The 18,961-nt window shown below is 42.0% G+C and overlaps 1 protein-coding gene across 9 annotated transcripts in view; it reads left to right on the forward strand.

The window, feature by feature from the left end:
• The first annotated feature begins 967 nt into the window (after positions 1–967).
• The window catches only part of TMEM50B (transmembrane protein 50B), a 51,378-nt gene continuing 33,384 nt past the window's right edge, over positions 968–18,961 (forward strand). The window contains exon 1 of one of the 9 annotated variants that reach the window (XM_064579295.1): positions 968–1,134. The gene's annotated coding sequence lies outside the window, so the exon portion shown is untranslated. Of the gene's footprint in view, positions 1,135–1,197; positions 1,548–1,567; positions 1,722–18,961 lie in introns of those variants that run through there. The other 8 variants (XM_064579302.1, XM_064579287.1, XM_045902528.3 and 5 more) reach the window with 8 other exon arrangements.

Below are 18,961 nucleotides of genomic sequence, written 5' to 3' on the forward strand. Positions count from 1 at the left end.
GCTAGTATCTGGATTTAGTGTCTTTTCCTCCAAACAACTAAATGGCATCTTACAGGGGCACCTGGGTGGTTCACTCGCTAGGCGTATGCCTTCTGCTCAGGTCGTAATCCAGGGGTCCTGGGATCATGACCTGAGCCCCTGGGGATCATGAGCTGAGCCGAAGGCAGACGCCTAACGACTGAGCCTCCCAGGCGCCCCTATTTACTTATTTATTAAGTAAGTTCTACATCCAAGGTGGGGTTTGAACTCATGACCCCAAGAGTTGCATGCTTTACCTAAAGAGCCAGCCCGGCACCACAAGATGTAGTCTTTAAAGGAGACAGTTGGTGTTGGCTAATTGAATTTAAATTAAAAGAATAAATTATAAAAAAAGAAAAAGAAAGAAAGGAGACAGCTGGAAGAGACCTGACTATAAGGAAGCCAAAAGTCTGGGTGGATCCCTGAAAAAGCATCAGGCAGAATTAGAAGACTAGTTGTACCGTGCTGGTTACCTCGGGTAACAGTACTAGTTGGTAGCCCTGGATGAGAAACTTCACTTTTCCAGGCTTCCATTGCTAAGTGGCGGGGATTAGAAAAGGGCATCCCTACAGACCTTCAGTTCCTCAGAACCCTTCTCTGGAGCAAGTGCCCTACTGTGGGCAGCTCGCGCGGCCAACGCCGCTGGGCCTATAGGCAAAGAAGTCCCTGCCATCTGGTCTTGGGCTCCCCGCGCGCGTGAGCTCACGGATGCTGCACTCGAAGTCCGCTAGCAGAAACGCAGCGGTGGGCACCCGGCCCCAGTCGCCGTCTGGAAGACAGCACTACGGGTCAGGTGCACGCGGCCGCGCACTCCAAGGCGCAGCAGTCAGCCGACAGCTCCCGGAGCCGCAGAGTCGCGGTGCTCGAGCCCCGCCCCCTGGCGCCCCGCCCCGCCCCTCGAGCCCCGCCCCGCCCCTTCGGCCACTTGCTGCGTGCCGATTGGTCGCTGCGGTGCGCACGGCGCCGCGCCCCGCCGGCCCCTCTAGCCTAGCGCCGGCCGTCAGCTCCCGGCTCCCCGGGCCTGCGGTGGAGCGGTGGACGCCGGCCGGGTCGGGGCGCAGCCGCCACCTCCTCTGAGCGCGCGCTCGGGGTCGGCGTGGGTGTCGGGGAGGCCAGGTGAGTGCGGTCGGCCGGTCTCGCGGCGCGCGGGGGGCTCGCGCCCGCCGTCCACGCGCAGAGAGGCGCCCCCGGCCGGCCCGGCCTGCGCGGTGCGGCGGCGCCCAGCCCGGCCTCTCCCGCGCCCGGCGCCGCCCGGCGGAACGGGCCCGCGGAGCGCCGGGCCAGCCTGCGGACCGGAGACCTCCGACGCTCGCTCCGGCCCGGCCCGCGTCCCCTCGGGCCGACTGTGGCCGTGACGCGCGGGGATCCGCTCTCGACCCGGGCCGCCCGCACCGCCGCGTTACCCGGCCGTCCATTGCTGGTCTGGGGAGGTCTGGAAGCTTCCCATCTCGAGCCTCTCGGCTTCCCAGGGCGACGGGCAGGGGGGACAGGCGGTGGACGGCTCGCACGGGGAGTCTGGGGCGACTCAGGTACTTCGTCGCCCCTCTCGTGTGCTCCGGACCATTCCTGTGAATACTGTCAGTGTTCTGTGGACTTTGCCGACCCTGCCCTTAGGAGAGTCAGCTACAGAGGTGGGAGGAGGAAATGTTCGAGGCGCAGCGTTCTTTTGATAATTACTCGTAAAGTGTGGAGGGTCCTTTTAGGTAAGCAGCAGCAGAGAATTGCCACTGTGGCAGTGGTAGTTGAGCTGGGGAAAACCATTTTGGTTTTTAACCAATAAATTGGGTTCCGAGTTAATCACTGAAGGTGCTTAATCTCAGATGGAAATATGACCTTTTTAAAGCCAAAGCAGCGGTGAGATCACTGTGCTCGCTCCCTTCTTGCTGTTAGTGCCCGGTGAGCGTGTGCGTGTGTGTGTGTCTATGTCTGTCTGTCTGTGGGGGCGGGAGTCACGCCTCCGATTGGAGTAAATGTGTCATCACCATGGTGCCTCTCAAAGACAGTTTCTCTTCTCGGAGTGCCCCACTTCTTCCCTCACACTCTTCGTCTACCTGTACCGTGAATCCCTTCTCTTAACAGTCCTCAAGGCTCTTACTCCCGGGCTTGTCACTCTTCTTTCCCCATCATCTTCAGTCTCTTACTTGTCCTCTCGTGTTTCAAATCCGCTTAGGTTTCAAACGCAGAACACACGTTAAACATTTTTACCGATTATAGTGTTGCAAGAGTCTTCGCTCTTAAAATGAAAACCAAAAGTTATCTTGAATACTGATGCTGCAGGAAAAGCAGGTGTAATGAGAGCAGCCTGAGGATGTCGTTTTCCTCCTCCGGAGACACGCCCTCCCGTCCCCACCCAACCCCCATCCTCTGCCACTAGGATTACCGCAGCTCTAACTGGCCGGTCTTAATGAATTCACTTATGGAGTCCAAGGTAGAACATTTATCTGATTAGTTTATCCTTATTTGCTGCTTTTAAGTGATAACAATAATATATCTAGGTTGTAAAAAAAAATTTAACGTTACAGAAGAGTATCAAGTGAAAAGTTCAAACAGCACGAAAGTGTATCAAGTAAAAAGTGGGAATTCCTTGTTCACTTTTCATCCTCTAGATCTTCAGTTCCAGTCCCTAGGAAGAGATCATCCCATAACTGTTGGGCAGTTGACTTATAATAATATCAGGACACATTTCCATATGTGTATGTGTGGACCTACCTCATTTTTAAAATGCTGCATAGTATGCCTTTATTTAGGTGTACTTTAATATGTTTTATTGGTCCTGTACTGATGGACATTTTGGATGTTTCTGGATTTTAGCTGTTAAAAGCCTTGTTGCATGAAAATCCTTTTGCCACTGTAGGATAAGTTTCAGGTAGATAATTTAAACAGATTATTGTACTTCAGTATAATGTGAGTGCCCTTTTCACCAGGAATCGTTTTTATAACTTAGAAGATTTTATAATTTAGAGGCAGTAGCAAATTTGTTTAAGTGCATGTCTTAGAATCTGTGTGTCCTTTTATATTTAGAGACTGGATCAAGAAAATTTCGAGGACCTGGTTAAATAATGGTGAATTTTTAAACCTTGTTTCCACTTAGTGGTGTGGACTTTAAGGTTATATTCATTCATTTGATTGGCTTGGCAGGAATAAATAGAGAAGGCCTTCAGAAAGAGATTTGTGAACAGACGTATTTTGTGTACTTTGTCCTGTGGTAAGCACCTTGAATATCCAGTCATAACAAATTCTTGTTCCCTTTTTTAAATGTTTCTTTTATTGTGAAATGTATCCCAGGTGCAAAAAAAAAGTGTGTAGAACATACAAACATACGTGTGTGTGTATATATATATTTGCATATATATGATAATACGTGATTTTATATACACATATATGATATATATATTTAAAGAATATGATTGCTATAATCATTGTATCTACCATCAGATTAAGAAATAAAACATTTGCATCTTTCTTCCAGAGGTAGCCTCTATTCTGATTTGTTAATCTTTCTTTTGCTTTTTAAAATAAGCTTTACACATATATACATAAATATACACATATACATATATATTTACACATATACATAAATGCACACACACAACAGACACACATCCTAACCAATATATTTGGTTTTGAATGAATAGTGTTAAGATCTGACGCAAATAGGTAATGAACATGTTTCAGAGTTTTATTTAACTGTTATAGAGAGTGCCACGAAAAGCTGGTTTTAAGAGAATTTAAGGAATATATATATATAGTCCCCAGGGAAAGGAATATCTGAACAAAATTGCCGAGTTAGATATAATTGGTTAATATTCCACACAGCAACAAAATCATCATGCCTTTGGGATTATTCTTTTCTACCAGGCTAGAAAAATCATAACACCTTATTAATTTCTCCAGTTAAACTAAACCTTACAGGACTATAAACTGTGTCTTTATTAACAGTGGGTTTTTCATTAAATAATTATTATTAATTACAGTTATTATTATTTTTTTAAGATTTTATTTATTTATTTGACAGAGAGAGACACAGCGAGAGAGGGAACACAAACAGGGGGAGGGGGAGAGGGAGAAGCAGGCTTCCCGCGGAGCAGGGAGCCCGATGCGGGGCTCGATCCCAAGACCCTGAGATCATGACCCGAGCCGAAGGCAGACGCCTAACGACTGAGCCACCCAGGCGCCACAGTTATTATTAATTTTATTATTAATTATTTTCCCCAGAGTGCAGATGAATTCCAAACAGGCTTATTAGAAAATACTAGAGCTTTCTAAATTTGAGATTAAAATTTTATTTCATAATTGTAAGCCCAGACCTGACCACGTAAGGAAAGCACGTTATTGTTACTATTAGATGAAGATTTCCAGGAAAAGATGAACAGAACAGAATGGCTTCCCCTTCCCTGGCTGTTTATAGGAGGCCTTTCTGAGGAAGTTAGTGGGTAGTGTTATGAGTGAGTCCTAGGAAGTGGGGTTCACCACAGTAAAGGCTTCTGGAAGGCTCGAGTGTGGATCACATACAGGCACCTTGTTTTATTGTGCTTTGCAGATACTGCCTTATTTATTTATTTATCTATTTATCTATTTATTTATCTATCTATTTATCTATTTATCTATCTATCTATCTATTTATTTATTTATTTATTTATTTAATAAAATGAAGGTGTGTGGCAGCCCTGCATGGAGCAAGCCTGTCAGCACCTTTTTTCCAACAGCATTTGCTCACTTCATGTCTCTGTGTCACATTTTGGTAATTCTTGCAATATTTCAAACTTGTTTATTATTATATTTGTTATGGTGTGATCTGCATGACTTGCTGAAAACTCATATGATGCTTCACATAATTTTTAGCAGTGAAGTGTTTTTAAATTAAAGTATGTGCATTGTTTTCTTAGACATAGTGCTCTTGCATACTTAACAGGCCACAATATCGTGTAAACATAGCTTTCATAAGCACTTGGGAAACAAAAAAAAATTCATTCGACTAATTTTACGAGGATATTCACTTGATTGCTGCGGTCTGTAACCGAATCTATAATATCTCTGAGATCTGCCTGTACTGGAAGGACAGCAGAAATGAGAGAGTGAGCTACTCTGTATTTTCTGCTTTTTTAGCTCACGTGGCCTGCCTGCAGTTACCAGGGTCAGTCAAAGCAGAACCTTTCTGTGGAGGAAGCGAGTGGCCTGTGCTGATGCAGCTGCAGGGCTTGGAAGGGGAGCAAGAACTGTATCATCATATGATCAAGATCAAGCCAAGCCCAGCTGAGTACAGATAGGAATCTGGGCCAGGTTTCGGGGCATTCAGTCGTCAGGTTAAAAAGCTGGTATAGCAGGGGCGCCTGGGTGGCTCAGTCGTTAAGCGTCTGCCTTCGGCTCAGGTCATGATCCCAGGGTTCTGGGATCGATGGAGCCCTGCATCGGGCTGCCTGCTCCGCGGGAAGCCTGCTTCTCCCTCTCCCCCTCCCCCTGCTTGTGTTCACTCTCTCGCTGTGTCTCTCTCTGTTGAATAAATAAATAAAATCTTAAAAAAAAAAAAAAAAAAGCTGGCATAGCAGCTGGGACATGTCTGTCTCGAGTTAATCCAACTACTTCAGTCTGGCCTGGTTATCCTCCTTGTCTGGGGCACAGCTGGATTCTCTTTAGTTCTCCTGTGTCCGATCTTTCCTGTATCCTGGATTCTCTCCCTTTTAAGAAATATTTTTATTATTGAAGTGTAGGACATACAAGGTTACATTAGTTTCAGGTGCACAATAGAGTGGTCTGACAATTCTGTACATTACTCAGTGCTTGCCACAATAAGTGTAGCAACCATCCATCACCATACAACATATTATCAACTCTATTCCCTATGCTATACTTGTCATCTCCCAACTTATTTATTTTATAACTGGAAGTTCGTATCCTGTATTCTCTTTTATTGATTTATTCTCTCGAGTGGTGCTCAAACTCTAGTAGCTTCTTGACAAGAAGAGTTACATTTTTTGGAGACCTTGCCTGTCTGAATATGTCTTGACTCTTAATACTCATACTTCATTGATACTTTTTCTGGTAATAGAATTTCAGTTGAAAATAATTTTCCTTCAGAATTTTGAAGTTAGTGCTCCATTGTTATCTCCTTCCAGTATTTTTTTTTTTAGAGAGGGAGGGGGAGGGGCAGAGAGAATCTTAAGCAGGCTCCAGGCCCAGCATGGAGCCCAACTCTTTGCTCCATCTCACAACCCTGAGATCATGTCCCTGAGCTGAAATCAAGAGTCAGACGCTTAACCGACTGCGCCACCCAGTCACCCTGGGATTTAACTTTATAACTGCTTCCCCCAGGTCTTTCCTGGGTTGGTTTTCAGCTCTCCCTACTGCTGGCTTGGGAATTCAGCTTTCTTGGCTGTGCTAACTCAGTCACCACTGCCCATCTGCTTTCCAGCTTTCAGAATTTCATCGCTCTTGTCTCCTCTTCTGTTCTCCATATCATTAGGACTTTATGACTTTTTAAAAACTCCCTTGGGGCGCCTGGGTGGCTCAGTTGGTTAAGCGACTGCCTTCGGCTCAGATCATGATCCTGGAGTCCCGGGATCGAGTCCCGCATCGGGCTCCCTGCTCGGTGGGGGGTCTGCTTCTCCCTCTGACCCTCCCCTCTCTCATGTGCTCTCTCTCATTCTCTCTCTCTCAAATAAATAAATAAAATCTTTAAAAAAAAAAAACTCCCTTTATTGTAGTTTTAGTGAAGCTTCAGGGCGGAGCAAAATGAGATGCTTATGTGCAATCTGCTATCACCACCTCAAGCAATAAGTTTTTCTGGACGGATGAGTCGTAACAGTATTGCCAGGAACAGAGTGTTCGCCACAAAGCAGTCATATGTATGTGCACCTTCTTTTTGGTAGGGAATGCTTGTGGTATAGAATGGTCATACATGCTGGACACAGCTATTATTATTAATTCTCACTTTCTGGGGTGCCTGGGTGGCTCATTCAGTTAAACGTCTGCCTTTGGCTCATGTCATGATCCCAGAGTCCTGGAATTGAGCCCTGCGTCGGGCTCCCTGCTCAGTGGGGAGCCTGCTTCTCCCTCTCCTTCTGCTACTCCCTGCTTCTCCCTCTCCCTCCGCTACTCCCCCTGCTTGTGCTCATGCGCACCTGTGCTATCTATCAAATAACGAAATAGACTCTTTAAAAAAATTCTCACTTTCTGAGAGGGGTGCTGTCATCACTCCAGTTTACATACGAGAAAACCATAGCCTAGGGAAATTTAAAACTCATAGTGCTGGTACACAGCAACTGTTCCCTGAAGAGTAGAATGGATACATGAACCTGGCCAAGTAGGCACAGCTGGGAAGAGGCTGGATGTGGGAATGGGCCCAAGCCAGTGCTCACTTCCAAAGCCTGTACTTTTCTTTTTTTCTTCTTACTTATTTATTTAAAGTAAGCTCTGTGCCCAATGTGGGGCTTGAACTCACAACCCTGAGATCCAGAGTTGCCCGCTTTACCACCTGAGTTAGCCAAGTGCCCTCAAAGCCCGTCCTTTTTGCTGCCTCTGTGTGGTTAATGCTGAAAGATGGTAATTGGTACTTCAAGGTGTCCACGTCCTTTGAGCCTTTTAGGAATATTCTTACTGTAGATCTTTTCTGAACTCATTGAAATACCTTTGCTTTCCCAGCAATGCTTGCAAAGAGGGTTCCCTTTCATCTGTGTGGGTTGGGAGCTGTGACCCTGGAGCCAGTTTCTCTGAACTGGGGAGGAGGGCATTTACTGAGCAATCCCAGAGGATGTAAAGGTGCCTCAGTAGGGCTCTGCTGGAGAGCCTGGGTAAACATGGTCTCAGAGAGTGAGTGGAATATTGCTATGGCTGGAGCAGCTCTTGTTTTATGTAGCTGTTATCTGAGTTTAGGTTGCAATTCATGATAGTAAGCCTTCCTGTTTTTTTTTCAACTTTTTTATTACAGAAAATTGTAAATATATAGCAAAGTTAAACAGTGCATTCAACATTTTGCCCTGTTTGCTTTATTTTTTTTCTTTGCTTAATCATGTGATAGTATGTTGCTGACATTGACACTTAGCCCCTAAATATGTAAGCATTTGTCTTCTAAAAACAAGATCATTCTCTTACATAACCACAATTCTACCATTATCATACCCAAGAAAATAATTCTGTAATGTCTTTTAATGTCTGACCTGTATTCAAATTTCCCCATGTGGCCCAGACTGCCTTAAAAAATTTTTTTTTGAAATTAGAATCAGCGAAGGTTTGTACATTTCATTTGGTTTGTTAATTGTATGTTTTGACATAGTTGAAATTAATTATCAATGGATTTGACATAGTTGAAATCCTATGAAGTTTCTGGCTCATATTGCTCTTAGAGACTGTTTCATTACAGTCTAGATGGTGCTGCTTAGAATCTTAGCAGTGGAAGGGAACCTTGAGTGAATTTGGTGTAGTGATTCCTATGGTTTACGTGGGAAGTTTGGTGTTTTGTTTTTTTTTTAACCTGGGAATTTTTAAAAAATAGGTAACTTGGCATTACTCTTGACTTTATGATCTTTGGGGGAGGGGTCCCAATTACCTTTTTTTTTTTTAACTCCCAAGTTACTATGAGGTTATCTTGGCACTGTTCCACAGACCTGTGTTTGGGAACTGCTGATTTAGTCCACCTGTCTCATGGGCCAGTGTCACAACTTAAAGAATGTCAGAGCCAGTACTAGAAGCAGGGCTCCTCGTGGTTTTTTCCCCCTTTTTTTAGACATTATTTGAATACCATTTGTTAAGCATACACACAAAGTAATTGCTCTGCAACATGATGTGCTATTATTAAAGCAAAACAAAAACTCATGAAAGCATTTATGCTAATTCCGCCTAGAGAGGGAAATGTTTGATGTGTGTCCTGAAGGTTGAATTGGAAGTTTGCCTGTAGACAGTAGATGAAAGGGGCATTCCAAGGGTGTGTGTGTGTGTGTGTGTGTGTGTGTGTGTGTGTGTTTAATATTATAGGTATATGGGGCACCTGGGTGGCTCAGTCGTTAAGCGTCTGCCTTCGGCTCAGGTCACGATCCCAGAGTCCTGGGATCGAGCCCCGCTTTAGGCTCCCTGCTCGGCAGGAAGCCTGCTTCTCCCTCTCCCACTCCCCCTGCTTGTGTTCCCTCTCTCGCTGTGTCTCTCTCTGTCAAATAAATAAAAATAAAATCTTTAAAAAATATATTATAGGTATATATTAAATTCATATATCTAATATAGATGTTTATTATATCAGATATATAGTATATATGACCATATTATATATTAGGTATCTAATATAGTAATACACATCTATATTAGATATGTGAAATATCTGAATATATTTGTCTAAATTAGATACATAAATATAAACATATGAAATATAAATACAGCTATATACAGTTTAGCAGCTTGCCCCACAGGAGGTATTTAACAAGTGTTGGCTGCCTTCCCCCTTCCGTCTCTGTGTGGCTTTAGGTATAATGTCAAGATAGCAGGAGATAAGAAGGCTGTGTTATGGAAAGATTTCAAGTAGCCTGTACATTTCGGAATTTATCTCACTAACTGTTGGAAGTTTGTGAGTGAATGGCACGAGTGAATGGTCTGAGTTTTAGAGAGAAAATTCTGGCAGAATATGGACTTGGGAAGGCAAGGAAGATGATTTAAGAAATAATATGTTTGAATATACTGTCACAGCAGAACTTATTTTCCTCACCCAAATGACGTTTTTTATTACCAGCTTTTACAGATTATCAGTTTCATTTCTTTTTTTTTTTCCTCTTAAGATTTTACTTATTTATTTGACGGGGAAGAGAGAGAGCACAAGCAGGGGGAGCGATAGGCAGAGGGAGAGGGAGAGGCAGGCTCCCCGCTGAGCAGGGAGCCTGATGCGAGGCTCGATTCCAGGACCCTGGGATCATGACCTGAGCTGAAGGCAGACGCTTAACCACCTGAGCGACCCAGGTGCCCCCAGATTATCAGTTTCAATAAACCTAGGTATAAAGTTGACTCTCATTTTATGACAGGATAATGAAACATGTATGCATTTCACATTTTGAAAGCTATGTAGAGTCAGTCATTCAGCAAGTATTTGAGTGCCTAGCCTAGTGTGCATGAGGCACTGTTCTAGGCTCTGGGAATGCCACAGTGAGTGAAAGTGGACTTAGACTGTCCTTCATGGAGCTTACCCTCTACAGGGGAGGTAAATATTTATCAAAAAATGAGAATAATAATGTAATACTAGGGGAATTAGGAAGTCAGGAAAGTCAGTATCATCTCTCACTTGGATATTTCAGTAGCCTGTGAACTGGTAGCCTATGAACTGGTCTCTCTCTTTCCATTCTTAGCCCTTAGAGTCTGTTCTTCCATAGAAGCCTAAGGGATCCTTTTAAATGTACGTCACTCTGCGAAGCACTCTCTTATGGCTCTCTATTTCAATCAGTAAAAACCAGAGTTCTCACAGTGGCCTCCGAGGCTCTGTAAGTATCCTTCCTTGCCTCTGTTACCTCTCTGATCTTGTTTTCTCCTACTTTCCCTTCTCACTCACTCTGCGTCAGCCACACTGGGTAATACCCAGACACTGCCTTCAGGGCTTCGCCCTGCTGTTGTTCTCTCTGACAGATATCCAGAGGGCCAACTCTCTCCCTACCTTCAAGTCTTCACTCAGCTAGTACCTGCTCAGTGGAGCCTCTCTTGACCACCAATTTGACATTTCAGCTGGCCCCACTGTCGCCTGTACTCCTAATGTTCCTTACTCTGCTTGTTTTTTTTCCCCATGACACTTAATTACTTTCTAACATGGTATATCATTTACTTAAAAAATTATGTTTATTGTTCCCTCCCCCACCAAGCTCCATATAGACAGTACTTTTTATCTGTTCATTGATGTGTCCAGTACCTGGTATGTTATAGACATTGTAAATAAACATTCACTGAGGAAGGGAAAGCTGATATTTGAGTGAAAAAGTGATAGCTAAGCTGACCTCTGTAGTGTGAGTAGACATTAACGAGGTGAGCTGGGAATGGAGAGGTATCAGACAGAGGTGTGCAGGTTCTAGATGAGGTGATGAGCAGGTATGAGGTACTAAAGAGAAACCAGGATACCTGTAGGAAAGAGACAGAGTGTTATAAGAGGAAGCTGGGGCCAGTAAGGACTGGGCTGTACTATAGACTTTTGTCTTTATCTTAAAAGAAATGGGAGGGAAATTTTTAAAGTTTTAAGCAGGAGGGAAATACCAAATTTGTGCCTTTTTAACAAAAGTCATTCCAGCTGCAGTTTGGAGGACGTATTGATGGGGGCAGGAGTGGATGTGGCTATATCAGTTGGGAGGTGGTGGTAGTTGGACAGTACTCGGGTCAGGTGGTGGTGGAGGTGGAGCAAAGTTAGGAGGCATACTCAGGTGATGCATTGGATGTGAGAGGGAAGAAAGAAAAAGCAGGGATGACACCTGGGTTTCTGGCTTGTAAAGCTGGATGAATGATGATTCATTCATTGTAGGGAATCCCGGAAGGGGATTAGGTTTGGAGGAGGAGATCATGAACTCAGGTCCCGATATGTTGATTTTTGAGGTGACTTTGAGACAGCCAGGGGATGTGTTGCAGGTAATTGGATGTATGGATCTGGGATTGCTATTTCAGTCTGCGAATCAACTGTATAGAGAAGTAGTGGAGGGGAGGATTTGCCAATAACCCACATTTTGAATAATTAAAAGTTGTTAACAAGGATATTACTGGGGGAGATTATATAGTTACAAAATTAAAGTCTCTTGAAAAAAATCTATGCTCCCTGTCCTTTACTTTGGTTTTAGATTTAAGTCTTTTACCACAGTTGGTTGTACTTACTACATTTTATTCTTGTTATATGTGATTTATAGGTCAGAAGGCAAATAAGCCTTCCCTGAGATAAAGTATGTAAAACGTCTTTTCCAGAAGTACTTACATCTCTGAATAATTCATGCTGTTGGATTTTAAGGCCTATAAAATATTCACACTGTGAGTGTCTAGAAACCAGGTTTATAGCAAACCAAGAAGAAAAGCTATTCCTCATACTCCTTTGGCAAGATTTGAATCAGCAGCAATCACCACAATCATTGTAGACCTCATCGGACTGCTTTCTTCTATTTCCAGATGATCACAGAGTTCCTCTAAATTCAGTCTGTTCCTCTTCTATCTTGTTCTTCTTGGTCTCCTCACCACAGGCAGCGGAACAATAATTTTCTCTTTATGAAACCTGAAGTGGGGGAAATACTGTGAATGTCTCTGATGATGGGTGGCAGTATAGTGTTGTAATGGTCATAAGCACAGACTTTTGGGATAGATCTGAAGGAACTTCACTGGCGATCCCAGCTTTCCTCCTTGCTAGTGGTGTTAACCATTCTCTAAACCTTTTCAGTAATAGGAGATAATATCAGGGACTGCCTTAGAGCATTTGTGAGGATTGAAGGCAATAGTCCCGTGAACAGGGTTTTTCTGAGGATGGACTGGAGTGGTCTGTAAAGCGCGTAACACCCGTACACATCCTGTAACTAATAGTAGTACTGCTAAGAGTGGGGAAGACAGAGCTTTTATTTTTGTTTCATTTAAGTCAACTTGTTCTGCTCTGGCTATGTAGACGTAGGATCTTGAATGGTATTTATATTTTGTTTTTTATTTTGTTCATCTGTTTTTTTTGTAATGGATTTTTTTTTTTTTAAGATTTTATTTACTTATTTGAGAGAGAATGAGAGAGAGCACATGAGAGGGGGGAGGGTCAGAGGGAGAAGCAGACTCCCTGCCGAGCAGGGAGCCCGATGCGGGACTCGATCCAGGGACTCCAGGATCATGACTTGAGCCGGAGGCAGTCGCTTAACCAACTGAGCCACCCAGGCGCCCTGTAATGGATTTTTTAATGATACAAATTATAATTTAATGTAACAAAATGTTAATTGATTGCTAGTTTATAAATCTGATGATGAGGGCTGTTTTATTCATCTTTATTTTCCCCACCCTGCCTTGCTCGTAGGAGGTGTTCTGTAAATATTCAGTACATGCTCTAGAATTTTGGGCTGATTCAGTGCCATCATATCCATAGGTCTGCTCTAGTGCCTGCATACAGTAATTCAAGGCAGAAAGGACAGCAGTCAGAGACGAACACTGAATCAGTCTTCAGTCCTCCTCCACATCTTCTCCTGAGATACCTTAACTGCCCTGTGACTTCAATTACCACTGAATTACTGTGAGCTTCTAATCTGTATTTCTGTCTTAAGCCACTCTTTCAGTGGTTCCTGTACATCTGTCTTGGGTATTTTCTACCTGAATATTCTTTAGTCCTTTCAAATACCTTATGCTCAGATTCTCCTCTTCCATTCTCCCTTTCCTGTTTTGGCTAATGGTGTCTCACCATGCACCAGGCATCCAGCCATTGTCATTCTTAGCTTCTCCCTTCCTATTGATAATGCCCCTTTGGTAGTCCTCAAATAAAAACCGTTTCTTTGGCTTGTACCGGTGTGGCTTCCGTGTGCATCCTTATTCCCCCCCTGTCTGGAATGAGGGCAGGTGGCTAACATTTCTCTTCAGTCCCTCCTCCACACAGTTGCTGCCAGCATTATCTTCCTAAATTACAGAGATGATCTTGTCATTTCCCTACTTACAAGCCCAGAATTTTCTTCCTTCTTTTTCATCTGCCAAACTCTTATTCATGCTTCAAAACCCAGCTAAGTTTGCTCTTCCTCTGTCAAACTTCCCTCAGCTCTTCCTGGCAAATACTGTCCTTTGACACTTTATTTCACATTTCTGTTGTAGCACTTTTACACTACAGCTCATAATGTATGTGTGTTATGGCCCATATTGCAATGCAATTACAATGTTCTGACAATGTTCCTAACTAGACTATTCTCTACATTGATTGCCTTAATCGTTTTTATATACTCAGTGCCTCACACTAGTAGCATTTAACAACTAGTGGAGAGATGGCAGAACAGACAGATGGTAGTGCAGAAATTTGATTAATGGGAACATTTCTGAATTAGATGTTATTTGGGACTTTGATGCATACAGAAATTTCTCAGACTGTGTTTGTATGTTGAAGTGTGTAGTTGTTTTCTCCTCTTGCTTTTGCAAGTGTCCTTGGGTTTCCTAAACTGAGTTTTTGGAAATGAAATTTTGACAGTTGAGTCATTTAAAATGCCCTCTGAAAAGGATTCCTATTCCCTTTTATAAAGAGTTGCCTCTCTTAGTAATGGGAATAATTGCTATCTAATATATTACAAGACTTGTGGGTTGGACCAGTAATCCATTAGTTCAGTTCACTAATTATGTTTTGTTTTGTTTTGTTTTCACTTGGTACCAGGGTCAGTTTTGTGGGAGAACCTACCAATAATTTGCTTGACCTCAAAAAAGTCCTGAGTTTATTAAAAGCAGTTACAGACATATTACATTGTACAAAGAAGTTTCTCAACAGGCAAGAAGAATCAGCACTTCATTATGTTAATTATAATAACTTTTGAAACTTTCGAAATTTTGGTATTTAAAAAGTAATTCATGCTAAGAGTTGCAAACTTTGAAAATAGACAAAAAACAAAACAAACACGCGATCCTATCACCCATATATATAATAATATTATAAAAGTATTGGTGTTTGTTCTTCTGGTATTTCTACTTATGTATGTGTTTTTATATGTAGATTGGTAGTTCTTTTTTCGAAAAAGGAAATAATGCTATACATACAGTTTTAATAACCTACTTTTTTCACGTAGTATTAACCATTACGATTTACTTGTGCCATTAAATGTTTTTCAGAAATAGATTTTTAACGTTTGCATTAAGTAAACTATTTTACTGAACTATTTATTCTATCATTGAACATTTAGGTTTTCTCCGAGTATTCTTTGCCTTCATTGAGTCTCCAAAGGCTTGTTATCTTGTATTAAGTATTGTGTACTTGTTTCCACTTTAAGCCAGGGAGCCAGTGTTCGGAGTATTGTCAGTTTATGTTAAATCAACATGGTGTCATGATAAAATATGCTTATCTTTTGGTGACTATCAACAATAAAACTCCTGTGAAAGGCATTCTTCCCAGTTGAGAGGGTTCGTTCTTAATAGACTAGCCTTCTCCCTCCCTTTCCTCTCCTAAATGTTTACCATAGCGACTGGGCTCCTGGTGGCCTTGGCTCCTTTTCACCTTAAAGCTCTTCGTCTGGTTTCCTGTTAGGGCTGTGAAACCCAAATCCTTCACGAGGTCAGGGTTAATCTGTGATCCAGCCTTATCTGTCGCTCTCCAAACTTATTCCAAGCCAACCTGCTCCACTAACTTACTGTGTCCTGAATCTCTTTGGTACCAGCTAATTCTTCCTTGCTGGTACCAAAGGGACCTAGGGGCTTTGTATATAATTTTCCCTTGCCCTCCTCAATCTCTTTTGTTGCTTCTTAATCTAATTAACTTTACTCAGCTTTTAAATTTTAGTATGTTTTAAGATTTTAGCAAGTGTAAGTTACCTCTTCATAGAGGCTTTCCCCAATCACCCTTTTTTTTTTTTTTTAAAGATTTTTATTCATTCGAGACACAGAGATATAGAGAGAGCACGAGCAGGAGGGAGAGGCAGAGGGAGAAGCAGGCTCCCTGCAGAGCCAGGAGCCCGATGTGGGGATCACGACCCAAACCAAAGGCAGACGCTTAACCATCTGAGCCACCCAGGCGCCCCCCAATCACCCTTTCTAAAACAGGTCTCCCCTTTATTCCCTGTTAGGATCCTGCACGTTTCCTCCATAGTAATTATTTGTATTACTTCGATGTTTCTCTGCCTCACTCCATCCCTGACCCTCCAGTTTAAGCCCCAGAAGAGAGGAGATCATGACATTTCAGAAATCATTGTATGCAAATAGCTATATATTTTCTACTTTAGAACTATTTATAATTAGGTTAATATATGGGAAATGAATTTTATAATTGGAAATAAGACTTAACTTCAGACATTGTCTTAAATTCATAGTGACCTTCCCTTCCTATTAACTAGTTAATATTTAATCTTTGATGATAATTCATTATTATATCTGCAGAATAGTGATAAAATGTGCAGGACTTCAGTGTAGCTAAAGCATATCTGAATGATAAACTTCTAAAAACATTTTGTGAGTAAAATTTACATACTGTAAAATACACAGGTCTCAAGTGTACACTTCAGTGACTTTTGATAATGTATGTACCTGTATAACCATTATCCCAATTAAGATATAGAACATTTCCGTCACTGCCCCCCCCCAAAAGTTCCCTTGTAGTCAGTCCTTACCCCCTGTAGGCAAGCACTGTTCTGATTTCTGAGACTGTCGACTAATTTTACTTCTTCTTAAGCTGCATTTAAATGGAATTATACAGCATACACACACACTCTTTTTTTTTTTAAGATTTTATTTATTTATTTTTGACAGGGAGAGTGACACACACACACACGCACGCACACAGGGGGAGTGGGAGAGGGAGAAGCAGGCTTCGCTGAGCAGGGAGCCCCATACGGAGCTTGATCCCAGGATCCCGGGATCATGACCTGAGCTGAAGGCAGATGCTTAACTGAGCACCCAGGTGCCCCCAGCATGTACTCTTTTGTGTCCGCCTTCTTTCACTTAAATCATGTCTTTGAGGGCTTACTTTTTTTTTTCTGTGTGGTTGTATATATCAGTTCATCCTTTTCTCTTGCGGAACAGTATTCCATTGTATGAATCAATCATAACTTGTTTTTTGTTTTTAAAGATTTTATTTATTTGAGAGAGAGCAAGAGATAGAGAGCATAAGCAGGGGTGGGGGTGGAGCAGAGGGAGAGGAGAAGCAGGCTTCCCGCTGAATAGGGAGCCCGATGCAGGGCTTGATTCCAGGATCCCGGGATCATGACCTGAGCTGAAGGCAGATGCTTAACCAACTGAGCCACCCAGGCACCCCTCGATCATAACTTGTTTATCCATCCATCTGTTGATGAGCATTTAGATTGTTTCAGTTTGGGGCTATTATGAATAAAACTGCTAAAAACTTTCTTCTCTAAGTCATTTTTGTGCATGGATATGTGTTTTTACTTCCCTTGGCAAATACCTAGGAATAGAATTGCTGGGTTATAGGGAGGTTTATTTTTAACTTTATAAGAAACTGCCACCAGAAATATATGAGATTTCCACTTGTTCTACAACCTCACCCACATTTAGAGTTGTCAATCTTTTAAATTTTAGCTGTTCTAGTGGATGTGAGATGTTATATTTCATTAATTTGCACTTCCCTGATGCCTGACAATGTTGAATACCTTTTTATGTGCTTCTTGTCATTGTCTTTTTAGGTCTTTTGCCTATTTCAAGTTTGCTCAAGTCTTCTGTACTTTTTTTTATAAGATTTTATTTATTTGACAGAAAGAGAGAGCGAGCTCACAGCAGGGGGAGTGGCAGGCAGAGGCAGAGGGAGAAGCAGGCTCCCCGCAGAGCAAGGGGAGCCCGATGAGGAACTCGATCCCAGGACCCAGGGATCATGACCTGAGCTGAAGGCAGTCGCTTAACCAACTGAGCCACCCAGGCGCCCAAGTCTTACGTACTTTTTATTGCCTATATTTTATCTTGTTATTACTAATGTTTAGTTCTTTCTATATTATAGATCCAAATCCTTTGTCAGATATTTGTTTTGCAAATATCGTCTCCCAGCCTATGTTTCCAGTGTTTGGACCTTCTATAATATATTGTATTTATAATAAATTATAATGTATAATTTATTGTAATAAATTGTATTTATTTTTCAGAATAATTGGACACATTAAATTTAGAGGTATTTCACCTGAATCCATATTTAAGCATATTATTTGAAGATATACTGTTTAGAAATAAGTTCATCTTTGTGGACATGCTATACAGTTCTAATTTTTGTTTTACATAGTTATCTTTTAAGTAAAAGAAGAAAAGATTGTCTGTTTACCCACATATTGATCATTTCTGGTTTTCTGCATTTCTCCCTGCAGATCTGAGATTCGTCTGGTGTCATTTCCCTTCAGCCTGAAGAATTTCCTTTAGCATTATTTTTAGTGCAGATCTAGTGATGAATTATCTCAGTTTTGTTTACCTGAAAATATTTTTATTTTATCCTCATTTTTATAAAAAAAACTTTATTGAGATGTACATATGATAACATTCACCTATTTTAAGTGTACAATTCAATGTTTTCTTAGTATATTTAGGGTTGTGCAATCATCACCACATTCTTATTTTCTTTTTTTAAGTTTTTATTTATATTCTTTCTTTAACATACAGTGTACTATTAGTTTCAGGTGTACAATTTAGTGATTCAGCACTTCCATACAACATCCAGTGCTCATCAAGACAAGTGCCCTCTGTAATCCCCATCACTTAGTTCACCTTTCCCCCCACCCACCTCTCCTCTGGTGACCATCAGTTTGTTCTCTGTAGTTAAGAGTCTATTTCTTGATCTCTCTCTCTCTTCCCTTCCCCTATGATGGTCTGACCACAGTCTAATTTTAGAACCTTGTACCCATTAGCAGTGACTCCCTATTCCACTCTCCTCCACTGTCACTAGGCAACCACACATTTATTTTCTGTCTATAGATTTGCCTCATCTGGACATTTCACATAAATGGAATCATACAAGATGTGGTCTCATGTCTTTCACTTAGCATAATGTGTTTGAGATTCCTCTCTGTTGTGGCATGTGTCAGTACTTCATTCCCTTTTATCACTGAATCTGTATTCCATTGTATGATATGCCACATTTTATGTATCCGTTCATCAGTTGATATATGTTGGATTGCTATACTTCTTGGCTAGTGTGACTAATGTTGCTGTCAACATCTGTGTTCAAGTTTTTGTGTACGTGTGTCTTTTTATTTCTCTTGGGTAGATAGGTAGTAGAATGACTGTCATGCTCCCTTTTAAAAAATATTTATTTTGAGAGAGAAAGAGAGAGTGCACTAGCTGTGGGGGGAGGAGCAGAGGGAGAGAATCTTAAGCAGGCTCCATGCTC

Source organism: Mirounga angustirostris, unplaced genomic scaffold (assembly GCF_029215605.1).
Source record: "Mirounga angustirostris isolate CCGP_5_RB_7025 unplaced genomic scaffold, mMirAng1.0.hap1 SCAF_1, whole genome shotgun sequence".
In the NCBI taxonomy this organism is placed as follows: domain Eukaryota; kingdom Metazoa; phylum Chordata; class Mammalia; order Carnivora; family Phocidae; genus Mirounga; species Mirounga angustirostris.